The sequence below is a fragment of the Neovison vison genome, chromosome 7 (genome assembly GCF_020171115.1).
Source record: "Neovison vison isolate M4711 chromosome 7, ASM_NN_V1, whole genome shotgun sequence".
In the NCBI taxonomy this organism is placed as follows: domain Eukaryota; kingdom Metazoa; phylum Chordata; class Mammalia; order Carnivora; family Mustelidae; genus Neogale; species Neogale vison.
The window spans coordinates 48,430,477-48,456,178 of NC_058097.1; the positions used below are offsets into that span (position 1 = coordinate 48,430,477).

General features: G+C 42.1%; 1 pseudogene; it reads left to right on the plus strand.

The window, feature by feature from the left end:
• The first annotated feature begins 221 nt into the window (after positions 1–221).
• LOC122911700 lies at positions 222–21,815 on the plus strand (annotated as a pseudogene).
• Positions 21,816–25,702: the final 3,887 nt, after the last annotated feature.

A 25,702-nucleotide genomic window follows, 5' to 3' on the forward strand; every position in this document is an offset into this window, starting at 1 on the left:
CTGACCTCTCGGGAAACGTGGGGCCCCGCGCGGGGAGGGCCGGGGCTCCGGATCCGGGGGGGACCCCACTTGGTCCCCATCTCCGTCCGGCCCGCCGGGGGACAGCGGCGGCGGCGGCCGGGCCCCGGGAGGCGAGGTGTCCAGGCCGAGGGCCGGCCGAGCGGAGAACGGAGGGCGGAGCCGCCCCGCCCGCCCCGCCAACCCTCCGCGGCGCCCGGCCCGCCGCCCGCAACCCTCCCGGCCGCAGCCGCCGCGTCCGGGGCTTCCAGGATGGTCTGGCGCTCCTCGGGCGCGGAGTCCGAGGAGGAGGGATGCACCTGCCCCGTGTGCCGCTGGACCGTGGCGACCCTGAGCGTGGCCCGCGCGCCCGCGCACACCAGGCCGCGCCGCCGGCAGCCCTAGTACACCAGGTACTCGCCCCCGGCGCGGCGGGGAGTCGGCCGCTGCCCTCGGTGCGGGCGGGGGCGGCGGGGAGGCGAGTCCCAGGCGCTAGGCCTCGCGCGGCGGCCTGCCTCCGCGGGCCCAGCGGCTCCGGGGGGAGAGCGGGACGTCGCCCTGGGAGAACAAAGGACCGCGTGGGAGCCAGTAGAGGGCCCGCCGCCGGCGTCTCGCGCTCCTGCTCCGCAGCTCCTCGCTTTGGCCCCCCTGCCCCATCCTTCCCGGTCTCCCCTTCAGCCTCCCGCTCCCACCGCCCGCTGGAACCCAGGCACTCCCAGCCCCCCGTGTGCCTTTCCCGGACCTGTTTGGTTTTTGTTTTTAATAAGATTTTATTTATTTGAGAGAGAGTGTGCAAGGTAGAGGGAAAGGGGAGAGGGAGAAGCCTACTGCTTGCGGAACGGGGAGCACGATGCTGGGCTGGATCCCGGGGCCGAGATCATGACCCCAGCAGAAGGCCGAGGCTTAACCCACTGAGCCACCCAGGCGCCCCCAACACTTGTCACTTTGAATTAAAGTCCTGCAAATACACCCAAACCTATCCCCTGTGATAGTTTCACAGGGGTAAGTGTTGAGTCCAGGATTCCTCTTGCTGGTGGGGTCGGTCCTGGGACAACAGAGAAGGAACCCGTTCCCATTTAGGGCGAAACGGGTTGCTTTCTCAAGCTCTGTATAGACTAGTGTTAAAAATGCACAAATACACAGGATGAATATGAGAAAAAGGCTATGTCTGAATGTTCTGGAAAAAAAAGGGGGACTCTTCCTCTTTACAATGTATTCTATTTTAAAAATACTGGGAACTACAGGATGTGGAAACTATGCCTGATCAGAGTTTCTGTAAATCAGTTGTGTTCTCATAATTCGGTTTGTATTCTGATACAGTTTGGGGGCCGGTGGAACACAGCAGTTATAATAGGCGCTTTGGTGTGCCTTAGTGATGTAGGAAAGACATTAGGGTTCAAAGCCAATGGCTAAGAAACAATTCTTGACTGATCTTTGGTGCAAAAAGGTGGTTTTATTAAAGCCGGGGTATAGGGCCCTGGGGGTGGAAAGGTCTGCGCTGGGGTCAGGAGGAGTGGCCCATTATCAAGTTGGGAGGGGGTTAGAGATAGGGTAAGTCTCTAAGGAATTTTGGAAGCATGGTTTCTAGGACCTTGAGGGGCCTGGCTGTTGTGAGGAAAAGGTCATTTATTGTCTAATAAAACCCAAGTTATGACACTCTTCAGATGTATATCAGTAGGTCATAAGCTTGGGGGGATGATTGCCAACAGTACTAAGTGGGGGGGGGCTTAGAGATAAAGCAAGTTTCCAAAGCAACTTTTATATGTTAAAATAGGCGGGCAGGGTCTTGGGGGTTGGGCTAAGATTTAGCCTTTTGCCCTTAGCAAAGTGTCAACATCCTGGCGGTTGAGTTCCTAGAGGAATGTCACTAGGCCTGTTTCAAAGACTTGTCAGTGGGCTGTAGGTAGTAAGGACATTTAATACTTTTTCTTCTGCCTCTTTCTGTCCCACGTGATTAGGCACTGATATCAATTTGTTTTCTTACAGCTAATGTTACTTTTATCGGCTTGGTGCTCTCTGACCCATTTCTCCCCTATATTGTTCATATTTCCCTCCCTTATCACTTGTAAAGATCTGCGATGGATTTACAGAGCAGTGTGCAGAAACCATCCCTTTTAAACTGGAGACTTTCTCCTGAGTTTCTTTTTGCTTTTAGTTGCTGTTGAGAGCAAAGACAAAAGAAGTGAAATTTCCTTACTACTTGCCTCTAGAGCCAAAATGCAACCTTAACTTGACAAAAACCAGACCTCTAGGCTCCTGGAAGTCCTTCTTAGCCTAACATGAAAATCCCTTTTAAATTTCCTTCGCCTCTACCCTCACTAACTTGAAAGTGTACTTGCAGTGGTTCCTCAAAATCACACTGCTGCTTGCTTGCTTGATTGCTTTTTTTTTTTTTTTAGATTTTTATTTATTTATTTGACAGAGATCACAAGTAGGCAGAGAGGCAGGTAGAGAGAGAGGAGGAAGCAGGCTTCCTGCTGAGCAGAGAGCTGGATGTGGGGCTCCATCCCAGTACCTTGGGATCAGGACCTGAGTGGAAGGCAGAGGCTTTAACCCACTGAGCCACCCGGGCACCCCTCTGGGGCTCTTTCTGCCTACAGGCCCTGTCATCAAACCTTACTGAAAACAGGGCATCTTAGTGGCTCAGTGGATTAAGTCTGACTCCTGATCTCATGTTAGCTCGTGATCTCAGGGTCCTGAGTTCAAATTTCTCCACTCTCAGCTCCATCCTGGCACAGAGCCTACTGAACAACAACAAACAGATTTTGCACTGAAACTATCTCAGTAATTGTTTCTGGACTGTAGGTTCCTGGCCCACGTCACATCAGTTTCCGCTGGACCATGAAGTCTCGTACTTGGGTGTACTAGACACAGTAACTTACGGAACTGGAGGTTCTGAATCAGTCCGAGCTCTATCCCATAGGTTTTTATTTTACTCCATGCTCCTGTCACAAACATACTCTTCTGTTTATTTCTTTGTATTTTCGGAAAAAGAAAACAAGAATCGCATAATTAACAAGTTTGATGTCTTAAAATCCTGAAATAATAATAGAGCACAAGTGATGATGGAAACAAAAGATTTCCATGAAATGCGATGCTGTGGGGTCATTGAGCTCAACAGTCAAGAAGGAATTCTTGGGACCCTTAAAGGCTCCAGTTGGTCATTTTACTTAAGTAGCCAAGCGGACAGGACCTGTGGGCAGAAAAAGATGCACTGCAGCCTACCGAAAGCTGGTAGCTCCCTGTGACATGTGCAAGGCAGGGGGTGGATCTAGAACGATGTGGGGAGTATCAGATCCTAAATTTTTCTTTGAATTTCTACTTGTAAAAGTAGAAGTTGTTTGCAGGATTTCTCTGATGCTTATTCAGTTCGATGTATAACTATCAGTGAGAGGTACAGGCCGTCACAAGACCTTTAAAAACACAGAAGCCACAAGGCGCCTGGGTGGCTCAGTGGGTTAAGCCTCTGCCTTTGGCTCAGGTCATGATCTCAGGGTCCTGGGATGGAGACAGGCATCGGGCCCTCTGCTCAGGAGGGAACCTGCTTCCCTCTCTCTCTGCCTACCTCTCTGGCTACTTTTTTTTTTTTTTTTTTTTTTAAGATTTTCTTTATTTATTTGACAGAGAGAGATCACAAGTAGGCAGAGAGGCAGGCAGAGAGAGAGAGGAGGAAGCAGGCTCCCTGCTGAGCAGAGAGCCCGATGCGGGACTCGATCCCAGGACCCTGAGATCATGACCTGAGCCGAAGGCAGCAGCTTAACCCACTGAGCCACCCAGGCGCCCCCTCTCTGGCTACTTTTGATATCTCTCTCTCTCTCTCTCAAGTAAATAAATAAATAAATCTTAAACAACAAAAAACACAGCAGGCAGCCCTTATTTGGTCCTTACCGGAACTAGGTGGGTTCTCGGCCAGCTTTCTGGCTAACGGTGAACTTTTTTCTGCTTCTAGCCCTCATCATAGTAGACTCAGAAATAATAGCTCTTTTATTTATAGAATTGAAGATGTTTGTATTGATAGTGTGAATTAAAGACAGACGCAGCATTATCCACAAAGAGCTTTGTAAGTGTCATGTCATTGAAAATGTTTCTTAAATTAGTCACCATGACAGTTCTGCACTCTGTCACTTCCAGTGTGTGTATAACTACTTTCGGAAAGTACGATGTGTGCACACATGTGACATGGTAGGTCAGATGTGTGTGGATCTCTTCATGTTTTCATCACTCTTCTCAGGGTTGACACCTGCGGTGAACACTGCTTTAACTTTCTCCCTGTATGTTGACCTGCTGTCGTTCTAGATCCACTCCGGGTCAGCCAGCGTGAAAACTTGATCCCGTCCATGTTACTGGGTGTTTGACAAAATATTCTCATAATAATAGAAAAATGTGTTTGCTGTCTTAGAGTAATATTATATATTTTCTGTGAATTTATGAAAAACTGTTAGATGGTCTCCAGTAAAGAGAGGAAATGTGCTGAGAAAGGATTGGCTTTGGCTCTCTTGTCATTCCAATAGAACCTGTAATTGTGATAAAACCCATTCAGTTCCCTGTCCTCCAAGAATTCTTGCCTCGGAGTTCTACCTCTTTGTTATTAAAGAATGTTTACTGGGGCCCACAGGCTACTGCTTTTTTTAGAAATGCAGACTCCCGTTTAACCCCAGAACTCCTGAACAGAATCTGCATTTTAACCAGATCGCCAGTGTACTGTTGTGAAAATCTGATTCACTTTTAATTTAATCAGTACATTTGTAACAAAAACATTCCACCTAAGAAGGAGACACAACTAGGGGTGCCAGCGTAGGTCAGTCGGGTGAGTGTCTGCCTTCAGCTCAGGTCATGATCTCAGGGTCCTGGGACTGAGCTCCATGTTGGGCTCCCTGCTCAGCGGGGACCCTGCTTCTCCCTCTCTCTCTGCCCCTCTCACCCAGCTTGCAGTCTCTTTCTCTTTCTCTCAAAAAAAAAAAAAAAAAGGCACAGTCTATAATGTATGACATAATACAGTACTAAGTAACTTGTTGAGTCTCTGTTGACACCTTCTTCATTTTACAAATTATCTTGGATAAATACACAATATTTATAATGGTTTTCCAGATCATATGCCATCCTCTTACATCAAACGTAGAGAACACATTAGAGCATATTACTGTGTTAAAATTTCCTGATGCATAGAGGAGGAAACTCACCTAAGCCAGAAGCAGTTCTGATACGATGCAGAGAAAAGGAGTTCACTCCTTGGGGAATCACAGATGGAAACTACAGCAGGTGGGATTGTTAACGCAGATTTGCAGCACGTAAAGAAAGAGATGGGAGTGGGGCACCTGGCTGGCTTAGTGGGTTAAGCCTCTGCCTTGGGCTCAGGTCATGATCTCGGGGTCCTGGGATCCAGCCTCTCGCATTGGGCTCTCTGCTCAGCGGGGAGCCTGCTTCCTTCTCTCTCTCTGCTTGCCTTTCTGCCTGCTTGTGATCTCTTTCTGTCAAATAAATAAATAAAATCTTAAAAAAAAAAAATAAAAGATCAGAGGGAATAACTTCCAAAGCAGACACCCAGAGAAGCAGAAGGAAGGATTTCATATTATTTGGGTTTAGGGCAGATGTTCAGAAAGTGGAGTCTTATCTTGTGTGGAGCTGGGCATTAGGTGGCCCAAGATCCTCAAGAAAACCTTCTCTACATACTTTGATGTTATGTAAATGAGCTTTGTACTCCTCCCTGGGTGGAGATTTCATATTATCATGAGATTAAGGGAACTGTAGATCACTCCTTGGATTACTCCTTGGTCCCTTTGCTTAGGTGTCTGAAGAAAGTGTAGGAGTGGGAGGCTTAAGGTCAAAGTGGGCTGACCCAAGGTCTTCCTCAGGGCAGTTAGTAACCTGTGTTGCATAGTTTGTTTCCCTGGAAGGACACTGCCTGGGGGTTTGAATAAAGTAAAAGATAAGGTGGAAAGAAGAGGTTAAGTAAAATGTAGGACAGTCGTCACAGGGAACAAGCAGGTAAGCAGGAAAGGTCAAGTGTTGGTCTCATTGGTGGCACTGACTCCCTCTTTCAACTTAGGGACGGACCATCGTGAACTGTGTTAATGGCCACTTGGTGACTGTGGTATTTATTACAGGGACTGCTGACATTCAGGGATGTGGCCGTAGAATTCTCCCTGGAGGAGTGGGGACGCCTGACCCACACTCAGCGGCAACTGTACAGGGATGTGATGTTGGAGAACTACGGACACCTTCTCTTCCTGGGTGAGGAGGACTCCTTCAGGTTTCCCAAACCCCACTCAGGGTTTTGTTCCTTCCTTTGTTTTCATTTTGTTTTGTTTTAAGATTTTATTTATTTATTTGACAGAGAGCGAGCAATGGAGAGGGGGAAGATGAGCAGGGGAGGGGTCCGAGGGGGAAGCAGACTGACCAGGGAGCCTGATGTGGGACTAGATCCCAGTATTGTAGGATCTATTGTAGGATCATGACCTGAACCAAACGGCCGACCGAACCACCGGGGCACTCCCACCTGTGTCTTGTAAAGGGGCTGTTGATCAGTAACATTTGGGAAGTCATTTTCTAGATGTTACAAATGTCTTTTCTTCTCTACTAAGCACAATACTAGATTGAAAATCTCTAGCAGTGCTCATGTTCATTCCTTTTTTCTAATAATCAGGTCTCATTGTGTCAAAGCCAGACCTGGTCTCCTTTTTGGAGCAAAAGAAAGAACCTTGGAATCTCAAGAGAAAGAAGACAGTAGCCTTCAACCCAGGTAGGTGGGAATGAATGAAGCAGATGACAGAGGTGAGGCCCACATGTGGAGGAGGACAATGACCTTGAAATGTGGTTTGAGTAGCTCACACTGAATGGAAATAATCTTGAGAAGCCTAGTTATGGTTTTCTCCTTCTCACAAAGAGATATCTGCTCTCCACCATTATCAAGCTCTCACATTCTCTAGGGATTCTGATTCAGCTGCAGTGATGGTCCATCACGTCCACAGGGAGGGCCAGGAGACTCCCCTTGGAGCGGGAGGGCCTCCATAATCTGAGAGCTTCTGCATTGCTGTCAGGGCCCTGGGAAGTCCTCCTATTTCCAAAGAACTCTATGTTAAGCCCCTTGTACATTCTGTTTGCTGCCTGTGAAAAGCGTTGTCAGGGTGGTTGCAGGCCTATTGGGGTTTGGGGCAGAAATTCCGGCAACACCGGAGACAGGCATCCCATATTTTCTGTTTTATGCTTTCCAGTGTAATGGCAGGTTTAATCTTAATTGTACAAAATTGAGACTCAGTAATTTGATCTGCTAACAACGCACTGCCCTAAAATAAAAAAAGCGAATCCTTTATTTCACTTCAGGGGTTAATTTCTGTTCGTATGAACTGAAATTAGAAATTATCACTGTTTTCCATTCCTCAGTGGTGAAATAATGTAGCCTATCTATTTGTATCTTAGAATTCCTACCTAAATTAATGCCACAGGAGAACTAGGATATTTAGACCTCAGAACTCGCATCATACAATAAATTCTCAGTTTTTACCTTATTTCTTAGTAATTGGATCATTTTATAATTTTGTCTTGTATGATAGGAATTTCTTTTGACTTTGTCGTGTGTGTTTTCACTTAATAGTTATATAGGAAATTCATCTCTCGTTTTTAAAGGGTTTTTTTGTTTTTTAAAATTTATTTGACAGAGAGAGACACAGCCAGAGAGGGAACGCAAGCAGGGGGAGTCGGAGAAGGGGAAGCAGGCTTCCCGCTGAGCAGGGAGCCCAGTGCGGAGCTCGATCCCAGAATCCTGGGATCATGACCTGAGCCGAAGGCAGATGCTTAATGCCCTAACCACCCAGGCACTCCTCCTCTCTCAATTTTTAGATCAAAAGTCCTGGTATGACATGGGCATGTCCTTTGTAAGAAGTGAGGTAGATAATTAGTAAAATCCCTAACCCTGTTGTTTTTTGTTTTTTTTTTTTGGTTTTTTGGTGTTTTTGGTTTTTTTTTTTTTGGACAGAGAGCGAGCCTGAACACGAGCAGGGGGAGTGGCAGGCAGAGGGAGAAGCAGGCTCCCTGCTGAGAAGGAGCCCGCTATAAGGCTCGATGTGGGGCTCAATCCTAGGACTCTGGGATCATGACTTGAGCTGAAAGCAGCTGCTTAACCGACTAAGCCACCAGGTGCCTGTAAAATCCGATACTAAAAGAAATGAATAAATGTAATTTTACTTTACGGAAAATTAATCATTAGGTTTTTCTTTTACTTTCCTCAGAATGTGTCTGAATTTTTTTTTTTTTTAAGATTTCATTTATTTAACGGAAAGAGCACACTCCCTAACACAAACAATGCAGGGGAGCAGCAGGCAGAGGGGGAAGCAGGCTCCCCACGGAGCAACGGAGCAGGGATCCTTACACGGGGCTCTGTCCCAGGACCCTGGCATTCTGACCTGAGCCAAAGGCAGGTATTAACTGACCTAGCTGCCCTGGTGCCCCACACCTGTGATTTTTGATAAGTTAATTTTAACGTATCACTATGTTCGTCTTGATTAGTCTTGTGTAGAATTTACCGAGCATGAAGTTGTATCTTTTTTCCACATACGTCACTCTTTCCTTCTGGGGTCCCCTTAGTGTACACATGGACCACCTGTTGGTGTCCCATGAGTTCCTTAGACTCCGTCCTTTCCTACATATGTCCTTGCTTCTGTCAACATAGAATTTAAAACTGGGGTTTTTACGTGGTCGGCTTCTTTTTCTATTTGATCAAGTCGTTGCTGATTCTTAGTGCGCTTTCAAATCCAGTGACGGAACTCTTCAGCCCCCGGTTTTTCTTTCCTTATTGTTACACTTGCTGTCTCTTTGGGTTTGCATTTGGGTCATGTGTAGTTTTCCTGATGCCACTAATTTACCTGTTTTCTCTTCTTCCTCCATGGGCAGCTCTATGATGATCATTAGAATTCTTTGTCAGGCAATTCATTGTTTGTTTGTTGGCAATTAATAATTCTTACTAACGTAGGGCCAATTTCAGAGTTGTATTTCATTCCTCTGATTGGAACACAGATTTCTGTTTCTCTGATGCCGGGTGAACTAGCACTGATATTTGGGAATTTAAAAAAATAGACTGTGGGCCCAGAATTATGGACTTGCTTTCTTTAGGAGTACACAAATAATAGTAATTCTGGGGCCTGTCACGCATGTTCTGAGCCTTTGTCTTGTCTGAGTTTTTGTCATTTCCCAGTTTAAGGCAGTGGGGTTACCGCTTCGGAGTGCATGATGCCCTCCTCTGTCTGTCTGTCTTCAGCTCTATCTTCTCTCCAGTGTTTGCACAAAGGCTCACTGTTGGTCTGAACCGCCCCACACTGCATCCAGAGGGGCTCTCATTCCCTCTGGGTCCCATGTGGTGCATGACAGAAACAAGTCCCTCAGGCAGCTGGAAAGAATCATGACTATATAGACAACTCATTGTTCTCTCCTGAGGAGAATTGAGAGTTCTCTCACAGTGTTGCCATGGCGAGTCAGGGAGGGCGAGCCCTAGTTGTGGGCAAGTGTCCCAAATTCTCCTTGTCTCTTTGACGTGCCTCTTCTTCCTTCCTACCTGCCTGTTGTATTCTCCTAACTGGCTTCTGGAACATTCTAAAAGGTAATTTAGTCTATTATTGTCACCATGGAGGAGCACAGTCCTGTGCTTCCTATTTCTCCATTCTGTTGCTGCCCTAGAATGGGTATGTATTTTGCACATTAGCCTTTTAACATATATGGTGTGAGTTCAGTAAGTGAGATAGCTTATTTTAAATCTGTTAGTTGTGTCTTTCCATAACACCTTAAGCTTGTTGGGAAAGAGAAAGATTCATTACATGGAAGGATATGGAAAGATGTGGAAGCACTGGCCCTGAGTATTTATACTTAACGACTGGCTGGGAAGCTGATTAGGTGGGGGCTGAAGGACAGGAAGGGTGTCATGATGGACATAACCAAACTGGAACGATTACCCGTAAGGAAATCTTACTGCCAGAAGCAAGGATATAAAACAATTGGGAGAAGGGGCACCTGGGTGACTCAGTCCTTAAGTGTCTTGTCTGCCTTTAGCTTAGGTCTGGGATTGAGCCCCCTGTTGGACTCCCTGCTCAGCAGGGAGCCTGCTTCTCCCTCTCCTACTCCCCCTGCTTGTGTTCCCTCTCTCGCTGTCTCTCTCTGTGTCAAATGAATAAATAAAATCTTTAAAAATAAATAAATAAATAAAACAATTAGGGGAAAACCCCACCTTAAGTCGGTCATATTGGCAGAACGATGTCTTTGAACCCAAGGACCCAAATCTTTTTTTTTTTTTTTTTTTAAAGATTTTGTCTATTTGTCAGTGAGGGAAGGCAGTAAGCAGAGGAAGCTGCAGGCAGAGAGCTGAGCAGGGAGCCTGATGCGGGGCTGGATCCCAGGACTCCGGGATCATGACCTGAGCCGAAGGCAGACGCTTAACCAACTGAGCCACCCAGGCGTCCCTCCAAATCCATTTTTTAAACATTCATATTTTCTGACGTTTGTTAATTTTGGAAAGTCACCTAGTCCGTGCTGAAAGTAATCATTCAAACAACTTCAACTATCAAGTTGAATTAATCAAGCCATGAAATATTTCTGAAAGTTAGACATTTAAAAATGAAGATAAAAATTCTAAATGTGATGTCAACCCTCTGTGGTAAATATTTGTTACGTTTCATGGGTGAAAAATAAATGTGTGTGTTTACATATGTGTGTTTAAGTACACACACAAGCATAGATGATGCTTTCCATGAAATGGATTATTGAAATCAAGTACATTTGAGCGAGATCGGGTGCATTCGGGATGGTATGGCTGTAGATGGAATCATGTACATTTAGATCTTGGAAAACAACCCTCCTAGCAACAGTGATAAACTCCTGTAGTGTGAAAGAGTATTCGGTAAGATTTCTCCTGCGCCTTGCCCGTTGCTTGGTTATCACTGCCTGGATTGTTGTGTTTTCTTTATGCTTTTATATGTCAGTGGAGATGTTAGGGCTTGGATATACCACATTGTCATGTTTTTCCTAACACCCTTCCCATTTTTTTTTTTTTACTTCTTTCTTGTGTTTTCCTATGTGCATTTTTTAAAAAAGATTTTACTTATTTATTTGATAAAGATCACAAGTAGGCAGAGAGGCAGACAGAGAGAGGAGGAAGCAGGCTCCCTGCTGAGCAGAGAACCGGATGTGGGGCTTGATTCCAGGACCCTGGGATCATGACCTGAGCCAAAGGCAGAGGCTTTAACCCATTGAGCCACCCAGGTGCCCCCCCATATGCATTTTTAAAAAGGATTTTATTTATTTATTTGACAGACGGAGATCACAAGTAGGCAGAGAGGCAGGAGGGGGGCGGGGTGGAGAGGTGGGGGAAGCAGGATCCCCGCTGAGCAGAGCTCCATCCCAGGACCCTGGGATCATGCCCTGAGCCAAAGGCAGAGGCTTTAATCCACTGAATCACCCAGGTGCCCCTCCTATATGCATTTGAAGAAAATAATTCAAGGGGTGCCTGGGTGGCTCAGTGGGCTAAAACCTCTGCCTTCAGCTTAGATCATGATCCCAGGGTCCTGAGATTGAGCCTTGCCATGGGCTCTCTGATCAGCAGGGGCCTGCTTCCCCCTCCTCTTCTGCCTGTCTCTCTGCCTGCTTTAGATCTCTGTCTGTCAAATATATAAACAAAATCTTAAAAAAAAGATAAAAAGAAAAAATTATACATTTCCCTCTTTTTTCTGTCAACGTTGTATACTCATTGTAAACCATATTGCTTTAGCTAGAGATAAAATATGCTTTGAAAATCTAGCCCTTCCTACTTTGAATTTGACCTTGTCAGTATATGTACTCTATGACACTGGTCTTTTCACATATGTCTATTTCTTTGCTTTTGAGCATTTAAAAAATTTCTATTTTATTTTTACTTATTTTTAAGATTAGCAGGTCTTTTTTTTTTTTTTTTTTTTTTTTAAAGACCCCATTTCCTAGCAGCCTCTGTCTACCCCAACACAGGGCTTGAACTCACAGCCCTCGGATCTGGAGCTGCATGTTCCATGACTGAGCCAGACAGGAGCCCCATATTGAGTATCTTTTTAAAGTCAAGTCACACCTACAGAACATAAACGAACAGCTCCAGGGTATTTCACGAGCTGATCACATCTCCATAAGCCATTGAGGTCGAGGAACAATATTACTTGTCCTCTCATTGCCCCCCACCCCAAGCTCCTCAGGTGCTGTCCCCACAGCTCAGCACTCTTTACAAGTAGGGCAAGAGGTTGCTCTCCTCATTGCATACTTCCTGTAAAGTGATCAGGCAGTGGGATCCCTGGTATTTGGCTTTCTTCCTTCTACTTGTGTGTGTGTGTCGATTTGCATTCCTGCACATGACATGCATGACGCATGAGAACAGATCGAGATGATTCCCTTGTGTGAATATCGGTTCATTATGTCATTCTGCCACTAGTTGGAGGGACGGTTCTCAGAGAAGCACTGTCAAGAATACTCCGGGCATGTAAAATCTGTAATTTGTCTTTTAGTGGAATGTGCACTCCCTTGTGCCATTTTTCACATCCACCAGGAGTGGATGGGATTTCTATCTTATCCACATTCTTTCCAAAACGTGGTAATTTATGGGATTTTGACATTGGGCTCCTGTTCATTATATGATGTCACAAAGTCACGGTTTTCACAGTGTCTAGTGAGTTACTGTGACTATTTTTTCTGTTTCGGTATCTTTTTCTTCTGGCTTTGGTTCTCTATGTACAGTGAGAACAAGTCCTTTGTCTCCTTCTCACTCTTCTTCTATTTCTTGGGCTTCTGATACAGGGATGTTTCTGATGTAATCCAGGTTGTCATTTCACCCTTCATGGCTAGTGGTTTTTCTGATTTTTAGAAATTTTCTCAAAAAAATTTTTTTTCTCATATACTGAGACCACAGCGATAGAATCCTTTGTGTTTTTCTAAAAATGTAATTATCTTTACAGTATTGATCAGACATGTATTAAAAATCAGTGTTTTCTAGTTTGTGTAGTGACTGAATTCTTCTGTTACTTTTCTTTTTCTCCCCACATGGCTGACAAATTGCAGTAAGTTCTGGAAATGTTATATTGTGCTTTCTTTTCATTTGCTTTAACTAGTCATTGCTTCACATGGATTAATGCTGCACAGTCTTGGAGCGGACTTCTCCTGTGATTCCTCTCTGTCTTTTCCTACCTCTGGTGATAGCAATCTCTCAGGACCATACATCGGATGTCACTTTTCATGTCAGAATCTTCTATGCGCCTCTGTGCTCTGATGAATGGTCATTCCTGTTTCCCATAGCAGCATGACCTCCAGCGGCTTGGCAGTAGCCATCATTTACTACTTGTAGACCAGAGCTGGAATCTTGGCAAACTGATAGCTGGTTTCCCATTATCTCTTTCCTTACTTCATTGTGGGTAGGCTAAGTTCTACAGACTTTACTGCCTTAGGCATGAGTATACTCAAGTCATTGGACATTGTCTCTAAAGGGGTTCCACCCACAGTGACCGCTTGTGGGCGGACAGATGGCTGCGGTGATTTTGGATGAAGGCTTCTTCGGATGAAGGCTTCTCCACATGTTTACAGAGTGGCCGGGGGTGTGTCCGTTGTGGTGCGTGTGGTTCTTTATCTTCCAGACCTTTAATGTTAGCGCTGCGTTTGGAGGGGACGTTAAAGTAGGAACTTCTAGGTACATTGGCTTTTAAATTTTCCTCTGTATGTTACTGCCAAATGAGCAGCAAAAGATCTTGAAGAAAAACCTATTTTGGTTACTGTTGTGGATTTCTTATCAAAACCATACCCTTTCTGTACTCAGCATTGTTGTTTTCCCTGAAATCACAATGGGAGCTCATGATCTGGATCCGTGGTCCTGCGATTTCTGCCCACTCGAGGCACAGAGTAGGTCAGGAAGATCCGCATTTCCTCCGGATCTTCATCTACATTCAGAGCCACCCAAAGTATCTCCGTCATTGTGACCACCTCTGTTTCACTTTACAAAATCCCCTCTATCTTCTATGTCTGCGTTGCTTATTATCCCATTCCCTGCTGATGGGTGGTGAACACTTCTGCCCTAATTCTGTGGGTTTCCCAGTTCTCAGCCTGATTATTGATATGAGCCTTGATTCCACTGTTTTTCCAGGACCCGCTTTGCCTTGGTTAGGCGTACAGAACCCTCCCATCAGAGACATGCAAATTGTGCACTTGCACACAATGTAGGTGCTTCTTCACACACCTCCCTTAGGAAGTTCACCACAGAAATTTAAGGTAGACCTTCCTGGGTACCGGAATTTATTTACCTGCTTGAACGCAGGAGCCACAGGGGGAGTGCCCAAGTGGATGCCCTACCTCACCCAGTTCTTCTGCATTGGATCCTGCCAGTTAGAGCCTTGGGAAACGTTTTGTTCCTGATATAAAGTGATTTTTAGAATTTTTAAAGCTTTTATTTTTTTTTAGAGAGAGAGCGCAAGCACGTGGCATGGGCGGGGGATGGGGAGAGGGAGAGAATCTCAAGCAGACTGTGATGAGCACTGAACACGGAGTCTGTTGAGGGACCTGACCCCATGACCCTGACATCATGACGTGCGCCCAAATCAAAAGTCTGACGCTAAACTGACTGAGCCACCCAGGTGACCCAAATTGAATAGATTTTATCCCAGATCCCGTATCAGATTAATGTTCAACAAGATGGTGTACATACGGTGAAATGAGGTGGGATCCAAGCTGGGGTCAAACTGAGTGGTGAATATTGTCGGGAGATAATTCTATGGTTGTTTTTGTTTGTTTGTTTTGTTTTGTTTTTGTTTGTTTTTTTAATTCTGTGGTTTTAAGTTTCTCCATGTGTTAAGGATAGAGGCATTGAACGTTTTTACTTTTTATTTTTTTGAAAGTTTTTATTCTTAATTGTCTTTCTTCTCATGTATGCATATTAAAAAGCTTTGGAATACAGTGATAATCTCTTGGCCTTGGGTAGAGAATGGATTTGTTCACTGTAGAGGAAATCAGAGTTGTCTCCTTCTATGGCAAGGTTCAGGAAGGTACGCTATCTGCTCCTTCAAGATACTGAGGTTTCCTGTGCTCAGAGTCCCACAGATGAGAGAGAAAACCTGGGGCATGCGCAGCATCTCCCTGAATCAGCTGCGGATGGACAGCCGAGGAGCGGAATTAGTGTGGTCAGGAAGGTTAAGCTAGCTGACGTGTCATGAGCCCTAAGATCCCCGGACTTTAATCTGGGAGTCCTCTGTCACCACTGGGAAATTCTTACAGGCAAACTCGTTCCATTATACAGTGTGTGAAACATGGAATTTTTCTACCTCCTGGAATTATCCATGGACCTTACTCAGAATGAAGAGTGTACTTACGGGTCTGTTTCTGCTTTTATTTGTTTGCTTATTTGTTTAGTAGACTGAACCTGAAAGCGAAGTCACACGGTATTTGTCTGTCTTTGGCCGATGTGTCTCAGTTAACCACATAGTTTCTAGGTCTATCTACGTTGTCATAAATGGCAAGAAACAACCAAAAAAGCAGGAACAGACGCCTTACAAAACCGAACAAAGAAACTGCTGCTTACCGGAGTGGGACGGAGAGGGGCGAAGGGCAGACTGGGTGAAGGGTGAAGGGGAGTGGAAGGTATGGGCTTTCGGTTAGGGATGCAGTCACGGGGATAAAGGATGCAGCAGAGGAGACTCTGTAAATGGTACTGCAGTGGTGTCCTAGGGCACCCGATAGTAGCTACGCTTGTGATGGGGACACATTTCCGATGCGAATGGATGTCTGGAGCAAGCCAGAATAGTGAACACCTGTGTGGAATAAGCTAGACCTTCTTGGTCTTGTATTGTGTTTGTCCTGCTTGGGTAACAGGGTAGTGTGGGGCCCCATGAAATGATTTTGAATGTTTTCCCTCCATTCCGCTCTTCATAAGATTTCGAAGAAGATTGTCATTAAATTTTTTTTTTTTTTTTTAATGTTTGATGGAATTAACCAGTGAAGGTATGTGGTCCTGGGCTTTTCTGTGCTGGGAGCTTTTTTTATTCCACATTCAACTTTCATTCTTGTTATTGGTCTCAGATCTCCTATTTCTTAGGTTTAAGATTCCTATTTCAATCTTGGTAACTTTATGTATTTTTAGGAATTACCTGGTTTTTTTTTTTTTGTTTTTTTAAGTTACTGGATTTGTTAGAATATAATTGTTTTCTAACGGTGTATTATCACACTATATATTTCCATAGTTGTCTAATGTGTTTTCTGTTCATTTCTCATTTTGATTTTTGAGACTTCTCTCCTTTATTCTTAGTTAATGTAGTTAAAATTTTGATTTTTTTTTGGAAATCTGGATATTAATTTTAATGTTATATTATTATTTATTGCAGTCTTTAGTTTATTTCTGATATTTCTTTGTTATTTCCTTCCTCTGCTGAATTTCAGCTAAGTTTCTTTTTCTAGTTCCTTGTCTTCTAACGTTAAGGAGAAAAGTTAGCGGGGTCGGGTGCCTGAGTGGCTCGGTCAGTTAAGCATCTGACTTTTGATCTCAACTTAGGTCTTGATCTCTAGGTCTTCAGTTCAGGACTGGGTGAGCTGGATAAGCTCCATGCTAGGTGCGGAACCTACTTTTAAGAAAAAAAAGGGGAGAAAAAATTGAAAAAAGTAACTTCAGCACTTACAGCCTAAAAAAATTTAAAAGGGTGTCTAGTAGAAAAAATTAGTAGAAATAAATAATACTAGTGATGACCAACAAAATAACAAAAAAAAAAAAAAAGGATTCCTTAGGGTTTTTAATAGATCATGCCACCTGTAAGCAGATACATTTGGATTCTCTTTTCCAGTTTTGATTCCATTTCTGTATTTTTCTTGCTTGTTTGTTCAGACTAGAATATCTATTAGTGTGTTGACTGAAAGTGGTGAAGTCCCTCCATTACCTTGTTTCTGGTCATACAAGAGAAGCTTACACTCTACTATTAAATATATTAGATTTCAGCTTTTCATACACAGATGCCTTTGTTAGGGTGAGGTGGTTTCCTTCTGTTGCTACTTTATTAAGTATTTTTTTAAAAGATTTTATTTATTTATTTGACAGAGAGAGATCACAAGTAGGCAAAGAGGCCAGCAGAGAGAGAGGAAGAAGCAGGCTCCCTGCGGAGCAGAGAGCCTGATGTGGGGCTCAATCCCTGGACCCTGGGATCATGACCTGAGCCAAAGGCAGAGGCTTTAACCCACTGAGCCACCCAGGCGCCCCTTTATTGAGTATTTTTAATAATGAAACATTGTCTAGTATGCTCAAATCCTTATTCTGTGTCAATATAATTGTCAGTTTTGATCTTTGTTAGTGTGCATGTCAAGACACCCTTGAATTCCAGGAAGAATTTCCAGTTACTTATGCTGTAAGATGGGAAAATGTGCTTTTGACTCAGTTTGCTTTATTTTATTGTGGGCTTGGTGTGACTACAGGCAGTAGTTGGCAGCCTTCTCTGCTTATAGTATCTTCCCTTGTCTTTGATAACCTAGCAATGCTGGCATCACAGATAGTGTTTGGTAATTTCCTTTTTGTTTACTCCCTAAAAATGTACGAAGAGATTTGAAGCACTTTCTCATTAAATCTCTGAATTATCAGGGTGCCTGGGTGGCTCAGTCCTTAAGCATCTGCCTTTGGCTCAGGTCATGATCCCAGGGTCCTGGGATCAAGCCCCATGTTGAACTCCCTGCCCAGTGGGTAGCCTGCTTCTCCCTCTCCCACCCCCTCTGCTTCTGTTTCATCTCTTTTTGTCTTTCTGTCAAATAAATAAATAAAATCTTTTTTTAAAAAAAATCTCTGAATTTTCCAGTGATTTCATCTGGCACAGGACTTTTCTTTGTTGGGAGTTTTAAAATTCCTTTTTCAATCTATTTAGTAGTTGTAGATCAGTTTTGACTTTTTAAAGATTTTATTTATTTATTTGATAGAAATCACAAGTAGGCAGAGAGGCAGGGGGGAATAATAATAATACCAATTATTTGTATTTCTATGGTAGCAGTGATACTGTCTACTTTCACTTCTTCACTTCTGATTTTAGTTGGTCTTCTTTCATTCTCTCTCTCTCTTTTTTAAAAGATTTTATTTATTTATTTGAGAGAGAATACACATGAGCGGGCAGAGGGGCAGAGGGAGAAGCAGACTCGCCCTGAGCAGGGAGCCTGGTGTGGGACTCGATCCCAGAACTCTGGGATCATGACCTGAGCTGAAGGCAGATCCTTAAGCAACTGAGCTACCCAGGCACCCGGTCTTCTTTCCTTCTTACTTGATTTTGTTAAAGGTCTATTAATTTTGTTGATCTTTCCTGAAAACCAGCTCTCCCAATTGTTAATATTTTCTCATTTTTGCTATTTCCTATTTTGTCCATTTCTGTGTATGTTTCAATTTCCTCCCTTCTGCAAATTTTGGGCTCATATGGGACTTTTCTTGATTGTTTTTGAAGTATAGGAAAGTGATGTATGTTCCAATATGACAGGATTACAGAACTGTCTGTTAGGCTATGTGATCGGTACATTGTGTGTAAGTTCTTATGTCCATGGAGGAACGAAGTCCTCATGATTCCTTCTCCGCCATCTTGCTGATGTCCTGTGACTGATTTTCAGCTTGTATAATAGAAGTTGTCAGCATATTCATCTGAGAGTAGTAGGTGGAATGATTTTACTTTTCTCTTATTTGATATCTTTCAGCCATATCTTCACATGACATCCAGAGCTTCATGCCAAAGCCGAGCATAGAAGCTTCTTTCCAAAAAGTGTCAATGGGTAGACACAAAAATAGTGACATTGAGGATTTACACTTAATGATAGACCGGGACAATGATGGGAAGAGTGAAGGGTATCAAAGATTTCATGAAGGACATACCCAAACTCAGACAACTGCCCATAATAAGAATCTCACTGTCCCAAATGGTGAAGGATATAAAACATTTTGGAAAACCTCCCTTTTTGAGTCCACTGTTTCCAAAAACCAGTGTGGTTCTGCAAGTAAAACCTCAAATCAAATATTTAGACATACATACTTAGGGAAAGACAGTTTGGAACATCTGGAAAGTTACTTAGTCCATGCTGAAAATAATTATTTGAACCATTCTGAAAAAAGGATAGGATTGACTGTTCAGTCAAATATTTCTGAAAATCTGAAATTTAAAAATGAAGAAGAAAGTGCAAAGTGGGATCCACTGGAGAGGTCCTTCACCGAGGAGTCGACCCTTCAGGATGACCAGAGCAGGGTCAACGGAGACAGAATTGCTCAATGTACTGAATCTGAGGAGACATTCAAGCAGAGCTCAGATGTTAATAAACATCTAAAGACTTGTGTTCCAGGAAATCATTATGAATGTAATAAACGTGGGGAAGTCTTTTATCAAAACTCTGACCTTATTATCCATGAGAGTATGAATACGGGAGAGAATCCTTACAGCGAATGTGGGAAAGCTCTTAACCAGTCGTCCAATGTTGGTGATCATCAGAGAATTCATGTGGGAAAAAACCCACTTGGATGTAAAAAACCTGGGAACACGTTTAGTCAATCATCAAGACTAAATATACCTAAAAGTTATATTTTTAAGGAATGTGGCAAAGACTTTGACTGGCACTCAACACTACCTCAAGATCAGGGGATGCATACTGGAGAGAAACCGTACAGATGTGAAGAATGTGGTAAAACCTTTAAGGTCTGCTCATCAGTGAATAGACATAAGCGAATCCATACTGGAGAGAAACCTTACAAATGTGAAGAATGCGGCAAGGCCTTTAACCAGCAGTCAAGCCTTACTGAACATCACAGAATTCATAATGGAGAGAAACCTTACAAATGTGAAGAGTGTGGCAAGGCCTTCAGCCAGCGCTCACACCTTATTAGTCATCACAGAATTCATACTGGAGAGAAACCTTACAAATGTAAGGAATGTGGCAAGGCCTTTAACCACCACTCAGGCCTTACTCAGCATCACAGAATTCATACTGGAGAGAAACCGTATAAATGTAAAGAATGTGGCAAGGCCTTTAACCATGACTCAAGCCTTACTCAGCATCACAGAATTCATACTGGAGAGAAACCTTACAAATGTCAAGAATGTGGTAAGGCCTTTAACCAGCGCTCACACCTTATTAGTCATGAGAGGACTCATATAAGAGAGAAACCTTACAAATGTGAAGAATGCAGCAAGGCCTTCAGCCAACACTCACACCTTATTCGACATCACAGAATTCATACTGGAGAGAAACCTTACAAATGTGAGGAATGTGGTAAGACCTTCAATAGGCATTCATCTCTTACTCAGCATCACATAATTCATACTGGAGAGAAACCTTACCAATGTAAAGAATGTGGCAGAGCCTTTAACCAGCACTCAAGCCTTATTCACCATAACAGAATTCATACTGGAGAGAAACCTTATAAATGTAAAGAATGTGGTAAGGCCTTTAAACATGACTCCACACTTACTCAGCATCACAGAATTCATACTGGAGAGAAACCTTACAAATGTAAAGAATGTGGCAAGGCCTTTATCCAGCACTCACAACTTACTAGTCATCAGAGAATTCATACTGGGGAGAAACCTTACAAGTGTAAAGACTGTGGCAAGGCCTTTAACCACAACTCAAGCCTTACTTACCATCATAGAATTCATACTGGAGAGAAACCTTACAAATGTAAAGAATGTGGCAAAGCATTTAAACAGCACTCAAAACTTACTCGCCATCACAGAATTCATACTGGAGAGAAACCTTATAAATGTAAAGCCTGTGGCAAGGCCTTTAAACAGCACTCACACCTTACTAATCATTACGGAATTCATACTAGAGAGAAACCTTAATAAATGTAAAGAATGTGGCAAGGCCTTTAACCAGTGTTCACACCTTACTCAACATCACAGAATTCTCACTGGAGAGAAACCTTACAAGTGTAAAAGAATGTGGCAAGGCCTTTAGTCAGTGTTCAGCCTTACTCATTATCAAAGAAGTCCTAATAGAGCAAAGCTTAAAAATTTTAGGGCAGTGAGAGAGTTTTTTTTTTTTTCTTCTTCAAACAAGAAGTTAAACAACAATGCACTTGACTTGAAGGGAAAATGATCAACATTCATTTCTCTTAGAGTAATTTATCCCTACTTTAAGACCGATTGCCCCACATGGAAAAGCTGTGTACAGACAAATTGCATAGAATTGTCCTTGGTTCTCTAATGGTAAATGAAAAAACATTAAAATGACCCAATCAAACAAGGTACGCAAGAATTTTTATGTTCTTTTTTGTTGTTAAATAGAGCAAAATAACTTTTGGAATATAACGATAAGAGCTGAATGACCATGCCACTAATGGAAAAACAAAGGAGTATTTTCACAGATCCAGTTTTTCCCAAGGCCAACCCATCACCTCTTGATGTTGATTAAACTGAACCATTGGCCATTTTGTTTAAAAGAAAAATGCCATATGCTTGTGCACATACACAGCTCCTTCATGTCCAATCAAGGAAGAAGGAAGGGGAAAATGAAAGAACAGGGAAAACTGTATGTAGTGGTCAGGATGTGGTGGAACCAAACTATGGTTTTCTGATTGAGACTGTCTTCTCTGTCTGGAGGAGCAGAGTTCTGCAGTGAAGTAGCACGTGGCTTTTTTTTAGTTGACACCACCTGTCTGCTGCTGGAACACATCAGTTGTATCTTCCTCCTCCATTTCCATCTGTGCCGGTGTGTCTGCTTCCTTGAGTGCGTGCCCATCAAATCGGAATCTGATCTGCCTCTCTGACAAACCCTGTCATTCACAGTTGTTTTCCATGAGTTTGCTAACCACAGTCTCGACTCCTTCCTTCGGCTTCTTCTTGGCTATTGGGAGTGCCAGAATCTTCCCAGCTGCTGCTTCTCAGAAGAGATACCAGGTCCCCAGTGAGAGCATACATGTAACACCAGGAATGTCAGAAATAGTGACTATGAGAGGATTTGTAAGTATTGCTCAACCTGTACTCCATAGTAGAGAATTCATACTGGAGAGTTACAAAACATAAAGAATGTGACAAGTCCTTTAAGCAATGGCAAACCATAATTCCTGATCAGAAAATGTTTTGTGGAGAGCATTTTTATAAATATGATGGATTTGGCAAGCCTGTTACAGTCCTTAAGCCTTAATCAGCATCAGAGAGTTCATTTTGAGGAGTAACATTACAAAAGTAAAGGATGTGGTAAACCGGAACTCCGGACTTACTGAACATCACGGCTATCACACAAGATAGAAACCGTAAAGTGTAGAAGTTGCAGTACCTTTAACTGGAATTCAGTCCTGAGTCAATATACCAAAATGCGCACTAGATTTAAACCCTACAAATGCGTGAATGAGGAAAGACCTTCTTTTTAAATATACACTTTAGAAAACATCAGAGTACAGAAAGGGAACTTCAGAAACATAAGTATTTAGACTTGAAAGGAAAGTGATCAACAGTCATTTCTCTTAGAGTAATTTATCCCTACTTTAAGACCGATTGCCCCACATGGAAAAGCTGTGTAACTGAACATCAAATGTCAGTGTCACAGAAATCAATAGGAAGGAGTACATTAATTACTCTGTTTAGACATTACCTCAAAATACTTATAAGGAATAATACAAAGTTAAACATTTAGATAATGTATATGCTCTTATGCTTCAAAAGATACAAGGGATAAATTTTTGTGTAAGTACAATTTATTTCAGTATGTGTTATCTTACACTGACCTTATGTGAGACTTGTGACTAGCAAATATCAGTGCATTTCTACTCTCAGATCGCTCTAGAAAATTCATTTCTGCCTAGTGGATGTGAAATTATGTGGCTGAATGTTGCTGCATCAAAGCTATGAATTGCCCTTCTTCCTTCGGTGGGTCTTATGCATATCTAATTTTCTGTGGAAGACGAACGAAAATACAATACATGGTATATAAGGAAAACCTAAATGGAGATACTATTCTTGGAGAACATTAATGTAAATTACCATGAAATAGGTGTTCAGAACATCATTCTCCATTCATTAAAACTAAAAAAGACTTCCTGGATATGACAAAATCATTTACTAATTGGTCTTTAAGGGACAAGAGATGGCAGTCCAGTAAACTACTGAAGCATCTTCATGATAGCAGTCATTGTAAGTTGAGAGTATCAGTTGATGTGGTTGAAATGAGAAAATCAGCAGATACCAGAAACAGAATAACTTCCCTAAAATGACATACAGTTGTACATTCACATTTTTGGAGTTTCGTCAGGCCTGAAAAAAAGTTTTAGTATGAAAATTAAGCGGTTAAAAACTTAAAAAATCAACTGTTAAAAGATGGCTACTTTAAGCCTCATGGTAAGCAGAAAGCAAAAACCTGTAATAGATACACAGCAGATAGGGAGAAAACAATAACCTAAGAAAAGAATAACCTCAGTATAACCCTATAGAAAATCATCAGATCACAAGATACAGAGCAAATGAATAAGAAAGGGCAAATAATTCTAAGACAGACTGGAAACAATGAAAAGGATGACAAAAGTAACCTCACACCTGTGTCATTGCTCACTTTAAGTATAAAGGGACTAAATTCTCTAACCAAAAGATAGAGACTGGGTGAATGGAAAGAAATAGAAGACCTAAGTATATTTTCCTTCAAGGAGACTCACTTTAGCTTTAAGAATACACTGAGACTGAAAGTGCAGGTGTAAAAAGGTGGAAAAAGATATATCAAGCAACAGAAATGAAACAAAATCAGGATAGCTATGCTTATGTGAGACAAAATAAACTTCAAGCCAAAGACTGTAGTAAGACGCAGCACAGGTCATTATAAAATAAAGGGGTTACATTGTGCAGTGTTTTTAATTATGTGGTATTTTGCAGAATGGCAAAAAGGTTTCCCTCCATTCTGGTTTTGGTAAGCATGAATAGTGTGTTTATATAACTCATAAAATACTTAACCGTTATTAAAAACAACATATTTTCCCATAAATATTGATGGTATTTTTCCAAGTATTTTCGTGGTAGCTTGTGTAATGTTTATGGACATCTGTATCTTATGTGTCCCCTAAAAGGCTAGTTGATATTTAAAAATCTATTTCTGTGTTTTGAGGATTGGGAAAAAAAGAACACTAAATGACAATTTGAGAAAGATTTACTTCCAGATTTTGATGTGTGTGGGAAAAATACTGTTGGGCAATGATAATCTTGGTAATTTACTGTAACTAATAGCCAATAGTTTATTGGAACCACCTTGTTCAAGCTAATAAATCTTTTCCACAGTATTCAGTTTTCTAACCTCTGGCTGTTACATAGTGCATATTTTATTTACATGTGATTTGATTTACATTGTTCTCTGCTATTTAAAGTCCCCAAAGAACAAACTTGTCCTTTCAGGAAGGTTATCATAATATCCTTTAGTAAGATTCCTGATACTATTTTGGGGCAGCTTTTCTTTGTATACAATGCAAATGGTAGGCATTGCATATGTCACCGTTGAAATACTTCTGATAGTGGATTTAGTTCAAGTTGGGTTCTTTCTGAAATGTACATTTTCATGTAAGAAAACCTTACATTCTACTTGGATTTTTAGACTGCATTATGTGTGACTAAAAGTCTTATACACTATATATGCATTTACCAAATATAAAACACTCATTTCCTGTTGGCAAAAGGTGGCTAACATGTACTTATGAACTGTTTGTAGTAAAGGTGTAGGTTTGTGTATTTATGTAGTGTCTACAACAATAAGACGTTTACTTCTGTTTATTGCTTTTTGTGCTTTAGCTATATGGTAATCTTTTGTGCATTGCATGTTGTTATGGTCAAAGATTGGATACATATGAGTCACTTACTTTTAAAAACCAGTTTTGTTGGATAAATATAGTAGTGATCTATGTTTTTCAAATAAATATAATCTGTTTTCTCTAAAAAAAAATAAAATAAAGGAGTCGATTCAACAAAAAGAATCTTTGGAATACTTATGTACCCAACATCAAAGCACCTAAATATATAAAGCAACTATTAATAGACAAGAACAAAAAGAGACAACAATACAATAGTAGGGGACATCAATACTGCACTTTCAATAATGGACAAAAAATAATAAGGAAATACCAGATTTCAATGACATTTAGCAGATCGACTTAGAACATTCCATCCAACAGTAGCAGAATACACAGTCTTCTCACGTGCACAAGGAACATTCTCCAGTATGGATTATATATTGGGCCACAAAAGTCTTGATAAATTTGATTGAAATCCTATCAAGCATCTTCTCCAATGACAATGGCATGGAACAGTTGCAAGTACAAACCTAGAAAAACTACACCCATGTGAAAAATAAAGAACATGCAGCAGCATTACTCCTAATGGGCAAGACATGGAAATAACTTGTGTCTATTGTCAGAGGAGTAGATAACGAGGTGGATATATAGAATATTTGCTGGCTATAATTAACAATACTATATTGCCTATTTGAAAGTTGCTAAAGAGTAGCTCTTAAAAATTCTTATCACAGGTGCAAAGAATTGTAACTGTGAGGTGATGGATGTTAACTAAACTTACTGTGGTAAATGTTTTGCAAGATACATACATATGTCAGATCATTAAATCGCATACTTTAAGCTTATATAATATCATATGTAAGTAATAGCTGATGAAAACTGGAAAGAAGTCAAATAAGCAGATTATTGGTTGCTTAGGCATGAGGATTAGACGATGAGAGTGGTGATAGCTGGAGTATGAAGTTTCTTAGGAGGTGA